The 17,984-nt window shown below is 43.1% G+C and overlaps 1 protein-coding gene across 26 annotated transcripts in view; it reads right to left on the bottom strand.

Moving 5' to 3' along the window:
* EPB41L3 (erythrocyte membrane protein band 4.1 like 3) overlaps positions 1–17,984 on the bottom strand; it is a 143,299-nt gene that overhangs the window by 92,104 nt on the left and 33,211 nt on the right. For 7 of the 26 annotated variants that reach the window (XM_039382201.1, XM_027747757.2, XM_039382205.1 and 4 more), the window contains exon 1: positions 4,534–4,637. The exons of 1 other annotated variant lie outside the window; for it this stretch is intronic. The gene's annotated coding sequence lies outside the window, so the exon portion shown is untranslated. Of the gene's footprint in view, positions 1–2,192; positions 2,257–4,533; positions 4,642–4,965; positions 4,988–17,984 lie in introns of those variants that run through there. 18 more of the 26 variants (XM_027747035.2, XM_027747212.2, XM_027747517.2 and 15 more) reach the window with 8 other exon arrangements.

Here is a 17,984-nt window from a genome sequence, read left to right as displayed (position 1 = left end):
TATGACTACTTCCCTCTGTCACATTTGCCAATAAACATCTGTTTCATACAAATACATGCATGTGAGCAGGTATCCAAAATTGTATCCTGCTTTTTTCTCTTCACATTCCCTTCGCCTTTGTGAAAATATTTATTTATATTCACATATGCTTTCCATTTATTCTAGCCCTTTACTCCAACACATGCTCTGAGTCCTCATTTTCCACATTCCTCTTTAACCCTCTAAACTGAAAGACTTTTCTCAGTGGGATCAAACATCTGGTGGGTGATGCTCATGCAGATTTCAGTACTTCTTTTGTTTCTCAGCTTGCCAACAGATCAGTTTTGACAGGCAGTGAAGCCACTGAAGAGAATTCTCTGTGCCACAAAAAGTATTTCCAAGACACATAAAGGAAAGGGTAAAAATTTAAGAGGTCTATGTAAAAAGTTTTCCCCACACCTTGTTTTTTTTTTTAGTTCATATACTTTTTATTTATGTATTACCCTTTTGCATACTGCATCCCATAGGATGCAAATAGATTATTATAATTTCCTTTTTTGCTTTTATCCACTTTATTCAAGAACAGCCAGCTCTGCTGATACAAAGATGAAGTAAAAAGTAAAGATTTCATTTTCCTCCAGAGACAGAAAGCTGACAATTACTCAAATTGCATTATATCAATTACTCAGGAAGGGTGCAGAAGATACCGATTTTGCCATCTATACAGCACATTGTCTCAGATTAACTCACTTGTCCCAAATACTGACCCATTTCTGCTTTTCCACAGATACTTAGTCCTCTGCAATCCTCCCGAGCTTCCTCTGCACCGATGCTTATAGTGATGATGATCAAGAATGGCATGGGCGGGAGCAAAGGGCCTGTAGGTTTTCTCTTACTGAAGCCAAGATAAGTGCTTTATGCTCCTCTTCTCCACTACCTAGGCTGTTTATTTTAAGAAACTGAGATCTTTCTAAAGAAAACAAGCATTTCTCTTTGGGTGTTTCTAGCCAGTTAAAGGAAGAGGAAGTGCTGTTGTGTCCATATACACATTTAGACTTGGACCATTCCCCAGCCCCTATGAATGGCTAAAACTGGAGATTGAAAATTTAGAGAAACTTGCTATAAAAACTAGCTAATCTATCATTCTTTCAGTGGTTCATCTGTTTAAAAGACTTCCTTTATGGTACTGACTCAAACTGCTTAGTGATGCTTATTTAAGTCTAGTTCTGGGTAACACTCTTATATACTCTAACTTTCACACCAAATAAAAACAATCCATCGTGATTCTTCAGAATAAACTTACTTTCAGCCTAATTTTCAGTGTAGTTGACAGCAGACATAGTTTTCAGTTATATGCATGCATTATATTCACTCGATTAAGAGAGAAATTCTGTTGGAAGAATTTGCACTTTGAAACACTGCATTCATAACATATGCCTATAACATTCAAACACTGCAGTCATAACATATTTCCTGTAAAAATGTGATAAATAAGATGCTAAACTGCGGTATCCTGGGTCCATGCTATACACAATGAAAGATCACAATCCTGCAGACTCACAACAGCTCTCTCTGCATGGACCGACCCTTCATTTTCAAAGCCCAACATGCACTGAACATACAGAGATTCCCACCCAATGATGTATTTTGATGTAAAAAAAGTCACGGTTACTTTTGTGTTTTGTGTTGAAAATGCTGTAGCTTGAGAAATAAAGCTGATGCTTCCTCTCATGAGAGACAAGTAGTCTTTTATAACCGCTTATAAATGGTTTGACGTTTTCCCTCAGACAACAAGCAGTCATTTACTGGTACATGAGATTTCCACAAAACAAGTCTGAATGTCACCCACCGTAAATAACACATTTAACACATTTCAAGAACTTTCCGTTAACTCAAGATCATGCCTGAAACACAAAGGAGTGACATTTTACATATTTTAAGAAAACAACCACGCATAACCCCCATGGAATTCACAACCATGCATCAAACAACAAATCTAACAACCATAGGTGCGACCATGTTGCTGTGGGACAAACCTCCTATCAGTACTCTTACCTATACTCTTACCCACAGACCCCTCCCCAGACTTCAAAGAAAAATCTGTGAACAATAATTTTTTCTCATCAAAGACTAAATATTCTGCAGATTTCCACTACAGACAAGAAAAGATTTCACCCTGTTTAATTGAAAAATTACGTAAGTTGTAGCTTCACCTTCACTTGCTCCTCCTCGGAAGAGAGAACAAAACCCCAACCCAAACCAGACCTCTCCAGTTTTGGTGCAGCTCTCCAGCAGTCAGACACAGCCCTATCCAGTGAGGAACCGCCAAGGCAGAGGCGCAGGGGCAGGCTGGGGATGGGTGCCACACCCTGCTCCCCCCCTCCCCCGCTCCTCCTCCTCAAGGCTAAACCTGCCCACCGCAGCAGCGGGCTCCCATCGCATGAGCTCCTGATGCGCATCCGACCAGCTCCTCGGTCATACGGGGCAGCCTTTCGGGAGAAAAGGCCGTAAGCTGCGCCACTTAACGGAGGGATGCGACTGCGGGCAGTTAGTCTGGGGAGCGGCACGGGCTGTACAGGTCTGATTAAATATAACCGGTGTATTTTTAATGCTTCCCGATATGTTTCACGTTCTCTGCTGCAGCAAGCAGGTCTGCAGCATGCCAGCGGCTCAAGGAGCCCTCCTGTTCATGCGGTGCCGTCAGGAATAAACTCCCAGTGCTCCTACTCTAATGCGGTGCTCTCGGGCTCTCTTCTCCTCCCCTTATTGCCATGCAGGTCTCATGCTCACATAGAGCTGAAACTTTCTAACCCAAGGAGACCAGCACAGCAGTATTTGCTTATACTCTATTATGTATGTACACACACAGAGGTGCAGCAAGACCAGTGAATTTAACCACATCAGTGATGCAGTACGATGATCTTGACCTTTTAATACTCTATCAAAGGACTCTTCTCCATAGATTTAGAGAAAAAGCATACATTTGATTGCATCTGACCTTACTGGTCAAAGCCTTATGTATTCTGCTTATATTCTTATTTTCTATGAGATTTAGTTGCTTTCTTTATACAAATATTTCAGTTTTCTATAGACAGAGACAAATGCTAACAACATTAAAAGTAAAATGAAAAAGGTATCACTCAGCTCACCAGGCTGTAAAAGGACGGATGCACATGGCACACAACTAACCCAGAGCTTTTTTTATTTTTTTTATTTTTTTTTGGCAAGCGGGCCTCTGACTTGCAATCATTTTGACAGAAAAGACCTCAAACGTAGGTAGTTTCCCTTCAACTTACAAGCAGCATGCATGTTCAGTGGAGGAAATACTTTCCACCTCTGCCTCAAACACGGGCACATGCTGGAGAACAGCGGTGAGTGATAACAGCCTTTACCCAGCGCCTTCCTCCTCCAGCACAGCCCCAAGAGAAATTAAATCAAGGCAGCGCAAGGCCAGATGAGGATGCTTTGCTACTGCGATCATCATAGGAGTGCGACTTTGTAAGCTTCTCGGTATATGCGATAAAGTTTCACTTCTGAATGAAAGATGGGACAACCGAAAAAGACAAAATGCTACTCCAACCACCCACCCCAGCCCCTCTCCGGCCACCCAAGGGCGAGGGGCCGCACCCGGACCCGCTCAGCTCGCCCGCTGGTCGCACCCACGGCTTTTCTATTCCCCTTTCCCCAGAGACCTGACCGAGCACCGACACTTCCACACAGCACTCCGCGGGGCCTGGCGTGGGGATGGGGAGGAGTGCGAGGATGCAGCGCCCGGGCCGCGCTCCCTCGCACCTGGAGCCCGCGCCGGGCCGGGTGGGCAGGGACGCGCGGTCCCCAGCGCGGGGCGGAGCGGGGCAGCCCCGGCCCGGCGGGGCCCCTCGCTGCCGGCCAGGAAGGGGCCGGCGCGCCGCTGCCACTGCAGCGGTCCGGGGCTGCGATGTGCTCTCCGTGCATAACCACACCCACCGCATTGCAGAAGCCACGGCCCGGGCCGGGGGGGGGGGGTGAAGCCCCCCCCCCCCCGCCACCGCCAGTCGCGGAGCCCCGGCCGGGCCCCTGCACCGCCCAGGTGCTGTGCCCCCCAGGTGAGCGGGGCAGCGGACACTCGGGGAGGCACGGCCCTGGAGGGGGCTCAGAGTGCGCCCTACCACGCCAGGCAGCCCCCCACTCTTCCGCGCCTCTGCCGCCTACAGAAGTTTCCCACAGAAATGCGTATCGCCCTAAAAAAATTTAGAATTGCAAAGCGCCCCCCTCCCCCCCCCCCCCGCAGACCCCGGCAGAGCTGCGGCGGGAGCAGCCCAGTCTGTGTGTCCCCGCGGAGCCCCCGCCGCCCTCCCCGCTCTGCGGGGGGCACCGCTCGCTGCCTACCCCCGGCGCCCCCCGGGCAGCCCGGCCGAGCGCACACACCGCCCCCCCAACTTAAAAATGGCTCCTAAGAATGATGTGTATATATATATAATGTATATATGCACGCACACATATATATAAATAAATACGTATATATTTAAAAGGGGGGGGGGGGGATGCAATCTGCTCCCGCCCCCCCAGGCATACCCTCTGCTTCCCGCGGCGGGGAGGGCGCCGCAGGCAGCGATGCCGGAGCGGCGCGGAGGTCCCTCTTCGGCGGCGCGGAGCGGCGGGGACGGGGCGCGGGGCAGCTCCCGGCGCGGCGGCGGCGGCCACGCGTCAGCAGCGGCAGCGCAGCCCGGCTCTGCCCAGAGCGAGCCTCCGCCGCTCCCCAGCAAATCAGGGCTGCCGACGCTTCTCCGGAGAGAGGGAGGGAAAAAGGAAAGGGGGAAGAAAAAAAAAAAAAAAAAAAAAAGGCAAAAAAGCGTACGCCGCGGAGAACGGCAAAAGCTGGATGCCGGCAGGTCTGTGGAGCCAGGCCCCCCGCCTGCCCGCTCCCCGGGCCGCCAAGGGCTGCTCCCCAGGCACATGCAGGGAACCTACCCCCGCACCCCTCCCGCCCGGCACAGGGATCCCCACCTGCGTCCGGAGGAATCCGGCCGTTTTTTGGTTCAGCTAAATGAATCCGTCTATTTAGAGAGATGAGTTTAGCTGCTGCAGTTGCAACCAAACGCCCGCGATGGAGAGGCTCCTCGTCAATTTAAAAGCAGCAAGCTGTGTGCTGGCAAGGTCTAGCTTTCAATTACACTAGGGGGGTTTTGATGGGGAGGGAAGTTACCGGCTTTTTCAATTTTAATTTCCAGTGACAAACCCTATGCTCTTAAAATCTGAACCTTATTTCCCTAACAACATAGCCAAAACAGAAAAAAATAAAATGTAGGTCCTGCTACATATTAGCTCCCAATCTAAAAAGGAAACTGTAAAACTGAATACGACTTTGGAGTTCTCACTCCAGTACAGACCACAGCATTGCCACATGTCAAAAAGTATCAAAAATTTCTAGTGCATACAGAAGCAGTTTGGGAGCGGATTAATCCTACTTGGACCATTCCGCTTTGGTAAGTATGTAGCTTCTCTTAGAGATCATAACTGAGCTCTCCACCTACTACACGGTTGGGTTTGAGACTCTGATGCACCATGGCACCCAGAGGAACTACTTGTTTGCTTCTCCGGGGGACCAGAAGCAGCTGAACTTGCTCTTTTCCAGAGGAGGAATTGGCCACAGGAAGGGCAGTGATGGCTTGGCTACAGAAGAGCGACAGATCGACACGTTCTCATGCTGCACCTTCAGTACTGGTACAGCACAGTGAATAAAATGGGCTTTACATAGGCCCTTTATATAAGGCATTTTGAGAGCTCCCAAAACTTATGAGATCCAAATTATACTCAGGGCTCTGATATGAATTGGGAGAGGTAAGGGGGGCATGAATATCTCCTTTAATTAGCAGCATCTCTGGGGGATTTAAGAAGAGTAAGAGGTTTTTTATAGTAAGCAGCAGCATACAATTTCTCAGGTCTGCAAAACTGTGCTGTTCTGTATTTCATGTAGAATCATAGCCAGAAACATACCCCACTCTTCACCTGCTATGCAGGAGTGCCACTTAACACATCTGGCACACCCATAACGTGCATAAAAGGGAAAGAGACTTCAAAAGAAAAATGTGTGCCATCAACTAATAGAGGGCATAACTCCGATCATGTAGTTGAAATAACAAGACTTGCACATTCTTCTCCACCAGGAGCTCTGGAAGCCATCACGAATCACAAGGGAATGGACTTGACAGCAAAGACACAGAGTAGAGTTAACAAGGTTTGATTTGAAAAAAAAAAACAAAAACAAAAACAAAAAACAAGAGGAAAGTAAAAGAAGGATTGAGTTGGTCTGAGTCAAATTGAGCCTCAAAAGAAGCTAGGAAACTTTAGAAATCTTTCTGAAAAAAACCAGGAAGAATTTACTAGCTCAACCTTTGGCAGCTCTTGCACTGCCCGTTACATCACTTCTAAGCAGAGATACGTTGCTGGAGCATTTGCGCTACCCAGCCACACTTGTTGTCTTTAAGCAGTACTTGCAGGTAGATTTGCCCCATAGTTACCCCATCCTCTGTGATCCCTTTTGTGGTTATACTGCATATATAATGTCATCATCTTTCACCTGAGGATCTATAAGGCTTTCAGCATATTGATTTAACTTCAAAATATAAAGTGGTATTAACAGGTTGCTCCTACAAGCAGGAAATCTTTGCTACAGATAAAAGGTAGCTGGTACATCTGAGGTACCAATATGGGCCCAAGTTTCAGAGTTCTCAACATTCACAGTATTTTTAATATTTGTTTTTCAACTTCAAATGTTACTTTCTAATTCCAAAGTGGATTCGTTGTCCAACTTGCCTTGACTTCTGTCAGATGGGAACTCCATGGAAGTTTAGGTTTCCATGAGTCAACAGCTTTTAATATTATTTCTCTTTTTAAAAAAAGGTATTTTCAGTAATTTCTAGTAAGCCTGAATCTATACTTTTCTCTCACAGGTGAGAAATGTGAATAATCCCCCTGCACTTGACTGGAGTTATTCCAAGTATTTACACAAAAGGAAGACCACATGACAAGTCCAGGCAGCACTAGAAGAGACTGATCTCCTGCCTTGCTATGGGACAATAATTTTATTTTTGCTGCTTTCTCGTCTTTCTGGAGGTGATGTTTCAGAATTGAATGTCAGGAGCAAAGGATTCTGTTTGAGTTTCTATTCACATCAGACTTGGTGCAGCCCAAGACAGTCCCTTCTCCCAACCAAGGGCAGTTGATGCATGTCCGAATTGCTTCCGTGCTGGTCTGGAAGCCAGGCTGTCCCCAGCATCCCATCCTTTGGGGAGGGAGGCACATAGCTACCGAGACACCAGGACCCAACTGTAAAAGCAAGAGTCAGAGTCACTCAGGAGATCAACACATAACTGGGGAAATGGATAAAATAGGTGGCAAGCTCTGCCTTCCGTTCTCTGTACATCCATCACTTCTGCTATTCCAGTTTCTCCCTTTTCGTGAACACTTGCAACTTGCTTGGGAAAGCCCTTTAAAGGGCAGGAGGGAGGGAGGGAGAAAAAGCCAGGGAAGAATAAAGGCAAAGACAGCCTCTGACATGAAGCAGGTAAATTAGAGGCGGAGAAGGAGAAGGTGCCAACACACACACACAACCCCCTTCCCCACAGGGTTCCAGTCAGAGGCAGAGAGCCGTAAGGAAAACAGGCCTGTGCAGAGCATTTGGCCACTACAAGGACTTTTTTTATAGGAGAGGGGAATGGGGAGACACACGGTCTCTGCCAGGAAAAGATGAATAGGCAACCCTGGAAGAACAGGGACAAGGATTATTGCCCAGCTCTGGGAACTGATGCCTAAAACATTCTTGTGATTCCCTAATTGATTGGACATGGCATTCAAAATAGCACATTACAGAAAAGCAAGACACAAAAATGCTATCAAACTCGGCAAAAGACTGTCTCAAGTCCAGCCAATGATGAATTAGCACTGAAAAATGGAAAGTACTGTAAAAGTAGTAGCATTAGTACAGCATTATTAAGAAGATACTTCTTAGCAGACAGGAGCTTGGCAATATCTGTCTAGACGGGCAGATGGGTTTGGAGTCGAACTGATTTTTTTTTCAATTTCTTTTTTATTATTACCGTATTCACTTCCATTTATTAAAAGCAAACTGTTCTGCCCATGACTCATGCAGCTTAACTTTCTGCATGGCAATGAAACAAAATTCTCATAATTAAGAGTGATTACTGTGAGCAGATGAAGGTAAGATTTAGAAATCAGACCAGATCTTCTATTTCTGTCTTCCCTCACTGCAAACATAATGCCCACTAATTGGCCAATATTACCATTGCCTTCAAATATGTAAGTAGTAAACCTTCTGGTGAGATATCCCTTAGTACAGCTCAGTGACACTGCAGGTCAGATTTATTCTTGGCACTGGTTTATTAACCTCAGTGAAGAGATTTATTTGGTGTGCCGTCTGAAGTAAGTCTCACTCTGCCATTCAGTGCCAAATCCACCCCATTTTAATACTACTGAAGGAACAATCAGCAAATTTGGCCCCAGTGCTTCTGCAACTGAAATCTTGCCTGTAGAAGATTTACTGCAATTAATTCAGCACTGCCTTTTGTGACTTTCATATCTGTAGCTACTTTCTGACTGAGAGCACTAACTGGATTATCGAGTGATTACCTCCTGTTGTTCTCCAGCCCCATTGTGAACCAAAGGTAGCCACATTTTAGGGATACACGATGCTTTGGCATGCACCTGAGGCTATGTCCAAAACATACAAAAGTTAGTTTTCAGACAGAGTAATCTCAGTTAAGATCTTATTTTTTTTATTTTGTTTATGCGTAATCACTGCTATGGTTTAACTGTATTCTGATCTAACACACACTGACTACAGGAAACTCACAATACAGAAGATGTGCAATATGCAGTTATCGCGAATTTATTTGAATTTCAGTAGGGTTCCTGAACAGCCTAACAATGAGGGAGGGCAAAGACAACTCTCATTTTCTATTTGCAACTCTAAGACTGCAAGCTTCCCAGATGGTAACCATGTCTATGGAGGTCAACACAGACCATTTCCCTTTTACTGTGTTGCTTTCTGTTGAGTCCATCTATTTCAGCCCACGAAATTCTGGCTTTTTGTTTTCATGCCCACAGTGCACGTTGTTTTGCTCTACTTTCGGGGTGTTAAATAGGAAAGCCTTCCTTCTTCCTTTTCCATACCATTAAACCCAGTCCTGCATTTTAGTTACAAAACTGTTTTTAGTTCTCCTGTGTCTTCTTTTCATCTAATTCAGAGAAGGATTTAAGCAGGAGTTTACCTTGAGCATAAGCTCAAGTCTCATTGAGACAAAGGAGAATCAATGCTTGTATTCATGAAGTACTACGAGAAATAGAAATGTCACCCTGAATCGTAACTGCCTTCTACAATCCCATTTTAAGATACCTCTTTCTCATGACACCTCTAATAAAACAACTCTCGGTGGCCAGGTTAATAGGCATAGCCCCCAGCTGCTTTTATATAATTTGTCTTCATTAGCTGCAAGATTTACCAGGGAGGGAAAGCACTTTAATGAGTGTTTGCATAGCACCCAACACAGTTCAACTCTCATCTTAACGAAGGTTAATAGCAATTAAGGGAAGCACTATAGGTTCTTATTTAAAGTACAATGAATATTTATGCTTATCATCATACTAAAATGTTATTGAGAAGAGGTAAGAAGTCCTGCTCAAATGTGAACACAATTATCCTTTATCTGTATTGTCTTAAATGCTAAGATGTCACAGATTGCTTTCTTTAGTGGTATAAGAATTACTTTAGGCTCAAGGATTCCTTAGAATTAAAATATTTCTGACCTGGCATGTCTAAATAAGAACTTTAGGTTCCTTGGCTATCTTTCCTGTCAAATTATACCTCTCCATCTTTATTCTCTCAAAGTGACATAAAAGTAGAAAACCCAGATCAAATGTCTGTCAGTAAGTAAACTCACAGAAAGGGAAAGGGCTGATGTTTTTAATCTACCAAATATACTTACTGGAGGAAACAACAAGAAAGCAAAACCCCAATATATACAGTGCAATTTCTCCGTCTCTAGTTAGAAAAGTCCACAGTTGTTCCCAGTACACCACCTCATCTTGCTCTTACTTCTTTCCTTGCACAAAACTTTACTGCAGAAGTGGCTGCTCTTCACAAAGGAAGGACCTGGGGCTGTGCCCGGTGGCTCAGGGCCCACCCAGCCAGATGTCACCTTGCTCCACACAGCCCGTCCCTGGCCCAGTTTGCCACATTCTTCCAGTCAGTTAAACATCTGCAATATCAACAGCAGAAAAGTCTCCATCATTCCCCTGATTTCCCAGCTGCTCTTTCCCACCTCTGTCCTGCCCCTTTCACTAAGCCACTACAAGTATTCATTAAAGCCATGGGGAGAAATAGGCTAACCCTCTCATGTTAAAGCTAAAAAGGGAGGAGAGGTGAGAAATCTGATCAATTCCTCAGCACAAATCCCTTTGAGATCTTATCAATATAAGACTGAGGAGTGGGTGGTGTGGTATGACACGAGCAGTGGGGATGATGGCAACGTCACACTGCTGCCTCTTTTGGGGCCTATGCCAGCCTGTGCTGGCATCAGATGGTGGTATTGGCCAACAGCCTTTATTTATGTGAGTAACTGCTCAAAATGATACCACTAACCTTCATTTCCCACCTGAGAAGGGCTCCTAGGGGCCAGCCCACCTCCAGCTAACAGCCAGCCTCTGCACACAACCAAGAGCTCCTCCACCTGATGTTTATAGCTGCTCAGACGCTTTCAAAATGCACTAAAACATGCTTTAATTCATATTACAGTTTAAGTCTCACATTCAGTTGATGGGACACTGCCAGTAAAACTGAAAGCAGTGAGGAGAAACCCATCCCTTCCTTCTGCTTCAACAGCTTACTCCCCCTGCTACTCACTCTCACTGTCAGTATTCACAGAGAAAAATCAGATCCAGGTTTTCTGTGTTTTGCCCTTGGCAAATACAGTGGCATACCTTAAAGTTAGGTGCCCTGCGTGCACCCAGTAAATTGTATTGTGGAATAGAAAGTAGCACATTCTACTGGTTTCTTTCTAACTGAAATGAAACCAAGCGCCAACTGGACACAGACCTGAGAAACAAGCCTGGGAGATCTGGGTTTGTATCTCTGAAGAGTAAATCCTCTTAATAGCATGTAAATGATACTGAAGGGAGAGATCAAACGACAGCAAAACAAACCATCATCTTCAACTCACAACTTTAAACTAAACAAGTTTCACTCACCCAAATGACAAATGGTATGTATTTGTCCCCTAGGCACTGAAAAATACCCAAGAAAAGCATCTCAAGCCTCTCACCCTTTTGAAAAGCTTTTTAAACTTTGCAAATAATGAGTATCTTGAACAGCTTCTCACAATGTAAATGTTTAATTTATCTCACATCCCCTGAAACAATAATTTTAAGACCAGGTTTGCTCAGTCACCACCAGGCGCTGCTCCCAGTCAGCCTGTGTGCAAACATCTGTCCAGCTGCTCCCAGAGAAACGCACCCACAGCCCAAAGTTGCCAAGCAACACCCTCGATGCCTTAAGCATCAGGCCAACTTGACTGCTTTAAAAAAGTTACTTGGAAAAAGGCTGATAGGAACACACAAGCTTTCATAAGGACCCTGCGTTTAAAAGAAGAGATGCTCTGCCACTTCCCAGAAAATTTATGGGTGCACAATTAAATAAATGTAGCAACTCCTGTCATCAACTCCAAAAAAAAAAAAAATAAAATTTGTGTGCTAAAGTTTCTAATGTTGAAACTAAAATCTAAACAAATATTCAGGTTGAGAAATTTATTTCCTGGGCAGCAACAGACAAAGCACATACTGCCTTTCCATTCCTTACTCAACTCCAGGAACAGGCAAATATCCACTTGGTGTCCCTGGGGGCTGACACAGCACCACTGGAGACAGCTAAAGGCAAGCACATGTCACTGGTTTCAAAAGAATCATTAAAATAATGTATTTACAAAAAGTCTGTGAACTAAATAAATCCAGGCTGCATTCTTCCCCATATTTGAACTCATTTTGCTCAAGCTTCAGGCAAATTATTTCCAAGGTTCACTTTAACACATCAATCAGAGCACCCAAGTACCCACACTTACTAAAGTTTTAATGCTAGCTCCTCTCTCAAAACAAAGTAACAAACAGAAAAAATGAGACTGGAATCTCTGCAACAAGATAAAATCATGCCAACAGTGTCAGGGCTTAAAAACAAGTCTGGTCCTCAGTTTCCCAACTTGCCTGCTCAACTCTGATGAGACCATGGTGACTGATAGCATCAGTTTGCACTTTGGTATCTCAAGCCATCTGCTTAGGAAAAATTTGCAATAACCATTTCACCTATTAACAAAAGTAACCAGACTTCATGTTATTTGGAATTTTGCTGATGTTTGAGGTGCCAGGCAAGGGCAATATGGTTGGAAAAGGAGTCTTTTCAAGTTTAAGACATTGCTTTTACATGACAAGACTTATAGTTGGAAAAATAGTGAGTGCTACAAATATTTTCTCAAAGGAAAAACATGGTGGCATTGATATAAAACATTACATTTACACAATATGCAGCACACAGTTGTTTCCTTTGCAATTGCAAGAAAATTCTGTAATTCAATTAGTTTGGAATAAAATGTCCCAAACCCTTCCAATTCTGACTTTGTTGTTGAATCCATTTCTGGAGGTTTGGGCCATTTCACTGCTATTTATACAGCATTTATAGAGCAGCTAATCTATAGCCTAAAAGTTATTTTTGGCAGAAGAAAGAAGTTACAAAGAAACGCAAGCAAGCCAGATAAATGAAATCATAAAACAGCCTTCAGAAGGTTCAGATGACTTCAATGAGTTGCTCTCCTACTTTCCTTTCACATTTTGGGGAGAGAAATTGGGAAGAGGAAAATCAAGTATGAGAAAGGTTGTATTCACAGGGTTTTATTGCTGCTCCTTGTTCTCTACACTCCATCTTTACCCCACCAAGCCCAGCTCTCTGAATAGATCTATCTTTAGATATTTCTGCAAGGCAGGAAAGAGCATATGCAGTAGCTCTCTGCGTGCTGACAGGCAGCACTGCACATGCTGATTGTCTATCACAACACATGCCTTGAGTAATCAAACGGGCTACCTGTCTGCTATGGCCACACAGGGCATTTAGCAGCTGAGCTCCTGCCAAAGCAAAACATGTCCCTTGGAGAGACAAGGTTTGCCTCTAGACTATCCTAGACCACCATGGCTACACCACCACCACACCTCTTTATTTCTCACACCACTACCCAGGGTGGATTTGAATGTGCAGCATCAAAGACGCTGAAGTATCGTCTTGTGGTGTAGATGCTCCGTGTCTTTCCCTGCACCACCCACCCTCTGCTTTGCATTAGGCATACAAAGTCCTGCTCTATTTTCTTTTCTGGGGGATTCCGCCACTCTTTGAAGGAACCTGAAAGTGATTACACTGATGAATGATGAAATGTGAGCTCTTGTTCTCATGTTCCACCCAAGCGAAAAGGCAGGAGATAGAGTGGTTTATTCTTGGAGAACTCAGCCTTGAGTTTCCACCACAATTGTGGTGACACATTTCTTGGGTTGCAAGAGTACCAACACCCCTTCAGAGAGCAAAATCTTTTTTTTTGAAAATGAAAAATTTTGTTTGAAATGAGCTTCAAACAAAAAGTGTTCTCATGTCATCAGTAAATTCCTAACTGCCAGGTTTTGGGTTTGTTTTCCTTCCTCCTATTTTTAATGAGCAGCAAATCACTATGATCATAATAACAACACCAGTAATAATTTTAAACACCAACTTTTAATGAAAATTTCTTGGAATTATATGACAAAAAGTCTAGCCTTTGAGAGAAATAAATTTTCTATACTCCACAACACCCATGAAATAAAATACTCTAATGTATGTCCACTATGATGATTGAAGTAAGGACTTTTGTAAGCTCCTCAATGGTTAACGTACAAAGTAAAGCAAAGTGAAATTTTGTTTTTCCGTAACTGACTGTGATCTTGAAATGCGCGTGAATTATAAGGTCTCTTGCAAACGCTGCATCATCAATATGGATATTTTATTCAGTTACCTTCTTCAAAGCCTCTCTAAAGCTAAAATTATGTTCCCTGGTATTTATCAATTTTATTTAGGCTAATCAAATAAAATTTTCACTTTACAACTTCCCAGACATCCCATTATGTGGTGTGTCTAAAGTTTGTATAGAATTCATCAGTCAGTGAATGTAGTAGAGCAACGTTCATCAGGCAATTACAGCATCTGAAAAATGTGCCACAAAACAGCAGTTACCATGCATTATATACATGCAAACTGAGTTATTATGCTAAGATTATGTAGCATGTTACATCTTACTTTCTTATCTTTTAAGTCCTTAATACCCTCAGTTTCTGTACCAAGAGTACAGCAACTGCTTTTAACCACTTCTTATTACCTCTTTTAGTGCCTGAAACCTATAAAATACTTGCATTGCAGAAGGAAAATTTCAGTTATTTTTACTTATTTACAAAAGAATAAAGTGATGAAAACTAAAGACACTTTGAAAACATCTACCGCAGTTGTTTACCAAGTGTCAACTGACTAAGTTAAATCTAAGGAATATTTTGGGTCAATTTCCTTAGCCCACAGAAAGTAGTGATAGCTATACTTAGGCATTCCCAAATAAGCCAGAGCTTTACATATGTGGAACAACTGTACGCTGTGTGCACAGACATGACACACTGGAAGTGGAGTATGAGAGAGAAACAACAGCTACTTGTAACCACGCAGCCAACACTGAACCTGGACAAGCCCAGGGAACATCTCCATCTTCTGGGCCAACAAGCTGAGACTTGTAGTGGGAACTCAGCTCTGCAACTGCCACGCTCAAGAGCAAGGGGGCTGGACAGATGAAGAACACAGCCAGTGTCCTGAGCAAACACATGCCGGAGCATGACCCCAGAGGATACCAGGATCACATTGCTGGAAGACTATATTTTAAGTACTGGGATGTTAGCAAGCTGGTTCATTATGAAGGACCAATAGTGAATCTGTCTTGAAAAAAATAAGTTCTGTGGAATAGATGAGCTGCAAATACTTTCAGACTAAAACCAGCTGAAATTCTTACCAGAGAAAGCATTTTGAAAGCATTGCAATGTAGCAGTTATATAATTTTCAACTGTATTGTATATTCTCTCTCCCAAATTTCTGATGTTCTTATACTTGTTTCTATACCAGGTTCTCTTTATATACATATATTTAGGGAAATAAAAGATACCAAGTCTTTTTGAGAGTTTCAATTCCCCCTTCTTCCTCCCACCCACATCTGTACATCTCCATTTTGCTTAAGCCTTATGGCTCCAAAGAGCAGTAAAGTAACTTGTGGAAGGGAAGCTGAGTGTTGTAACAGTCTGCTACTGGAATGAGAAAACAAACATAGAAAGGAGAGGTGGTATGAATCATGCTGAGACATGTGACATTTTTAAATCACAACAAAAAAAAGCTTGAAAAAAATTTTTAGTTAATAATAGCATTGTATAACTCAGACTCCCCAGAAGACAGCCAGTATTTGGACCTGTTCTTATCCAGGGTTCTTACACCTCTGTAGACTACAATTTCCTTTACTTTTTGTAGTCTTCATTGTACTGTGATAAAGTTTACTTTTTAGCATAAAAGAAAATCAAACTAATCAGGTGTATGAGAATTAGAAAAACAATCAAGGCATTTTGTCCAAGTGTTCATTATTACACAGGGAATGCATCCATCTACTTTGTATTATGTTTTCTACTAAGTGATTTTAGGAGGTGCTATCCTCAAGTTATTATAAGTAATAGTGGGATATTAAGAAAAATTTCTTCACTGGAAAGGTTGATAAGCATTGGAACAGGCTGCCCAGGGAAGTTATGAGATCACCGTCCACAGAAGTGTTCAAAAAACATGTAGATATGTCACTTATGGACATGTTTTAGTGGTGAATCTGGCAGTTTTAGGTTAAACGAACAGGTTTCAAATCCGATTTGAAACCTGCACTGATTCTCAGCACGTTGGCAAGAGGAAAGGAGGGAGCAGGCAGAAGCAGCCCTGCCTCCTCCATATGATTTTCTAATGCATATTCTGCTCTCTGGCAGCAGCTGATAATTATATCGGATTTCACAAGACCGCTTCTCTGCCTGAACAGTTGTGTTGCTTATAAGACTAAGAACTAAAGCAGCATTATAAAACACACAAATAAGCAGCCTCTCTGTCTGTTTGCACATAGGTTACCCATTGGTGGTACTGAAAGGCCTTATCTCAACACATTCTTTTCCAACCAAAGCACTGAGAAACAACAGAGACTTTCTAAACCTCTGTTTGAAAATCTTATCACTCACTCAACAAGAGCCTTAAACAGACTATCCCAGGAAGTACAGCAGAGGTGGAAAAAAAAAATCAATTATATCTATACAACTTTCCACAGTAGCTTTGCATAAGCAAAGGTGATACTCCTCCTCCAGAGAGGTCTGATCTCAGCAGTTCAGTGAGTGAAGTCCTCGACCATAGAAAAGGATGGGAAAACTCATCAGTTTAATGATGCAAGGGTGTCCCTGCCCTGTGTGGTCTGATATTCCTGGTGGTCAAGCCCAAGAAATCCAACAGAAATACAGTGTCGAAGAGAAACAGTGCATTGTCTGACTGCTCTGTTTTACAATTTAGACACAGACAATTTTAACAGCTGTACAGCTGTATACATATGTACTGTGGAGAACTAAAATCTGACTCTATCCCTTTATTTGTGTTTTACCCAGTAGTAATGCTATATTAATTGGAATATTTTTAAAAATACCTCTTTTTTCTTTCTTACAAATAAATGGAAAAAAGTACATTCAAGAGAAACAGCTACATTATGCCTAGTAATGAACTAACTATTACAAAATACATACTCATCCCGAAAGTATTCTAGCCTAATATTACAGCCCATTTGATAATTTAATTCAAATGAAGACAATATTTGAAAATTACACACACACGCTTGCACATAATACGGGTAGTTAGTGCAATTACAATAATTTCTCATCCAAGTTATGTGCACAGTTGATTTTTTGTGTGTCTCTCAGCATTAGATCCACTAGACCTCCCCATTCCTCCCGCAGCATATGAAGGTCAGCTGCTTTTAATACCGGAAATTTAGTGAAACATCTTGGGTTTTTATTGCATTGAAACTGGTTTTAGTCGGAGCAGCTCACAGTTAAATGGCAGGCAGAACAAGTAAATTCAATTAAAATAGCTCTGAGGCAAAAAGGAGATGAGTGTATTACGAAAATATAAATGGAAATTTAAATGGGTGCTACAAGAGCACAACCAGGCCAGAACACAGCCCCAGTCTTTCCTTCTTTCATACCTGTGTTTTTCTCTAACTATGAAAAATATTTTTAAATAGGCTGTGCCACTTCACTGTATCTTATCTTGGCATGCAGTGAGCAGACACAGAAGAGTCAGGTTTTCACCAATCCTGCAACACCAATCCTTTCTTGCAGAGGAGAACTTTCAAAATGCATGGTCTGAAGTATCCCACTTTCCCAAGCCTAATTTTTATCCCCTGCCACAGAGAGAAGGCACACAGAGCACCCTTTCTGCAGGGTGTCAGGCTGAGCGCAGCCAAGGCAAGAGCTGCCACGAGCCTCTTAGGGAAGACAAAGAGAAAGGGGGGTGCAGTCCCCGCAGCTCCCAGGCTGCTCTGCCAGGAGCTTCACAAATGAGCCTGCAAGTTATTCACAGATTCACATAAATGGCCACATAAGCCTTTGTTGTTGTTTTAAATCACTGCAAGACACTGCTCTACATGAGGTCAAGGGCAGCATAACATTTTCTTGGGCTCATCACTCAGGACCAGAGTAGTTTGGGACCTCTTCTCTAGACCTTGTTTTATTCTAATGAATTCTAGAGAACATCACCCATGAACTGTGCAGCTGCCTGCCTCCCCAGGAGCCTAGTCCTCTGGACTAGGGCTCACCTGTGCCTTGCTTTGCAATTAATTAATGCAATTCCTTCC

This window comes from Pipra filicauda, unplaced genomic scaffold (assembly GCF_003945595.2).
Source record: "Pipra filicauda isolate LSUMZ 115617 unplaced genomic scaffold, ASM394559v2 scaffold260_size1094732_pilon, whole genome shotgun sequence".
NCBI lineage: Eukaryota > Metazoa > Chordata > Aves > Passeriformes > Pipridae > Pipra > Pipra filicauda.
This window is presented reverse-complemented; position numbering and strand designations above follow the sequence as displayed.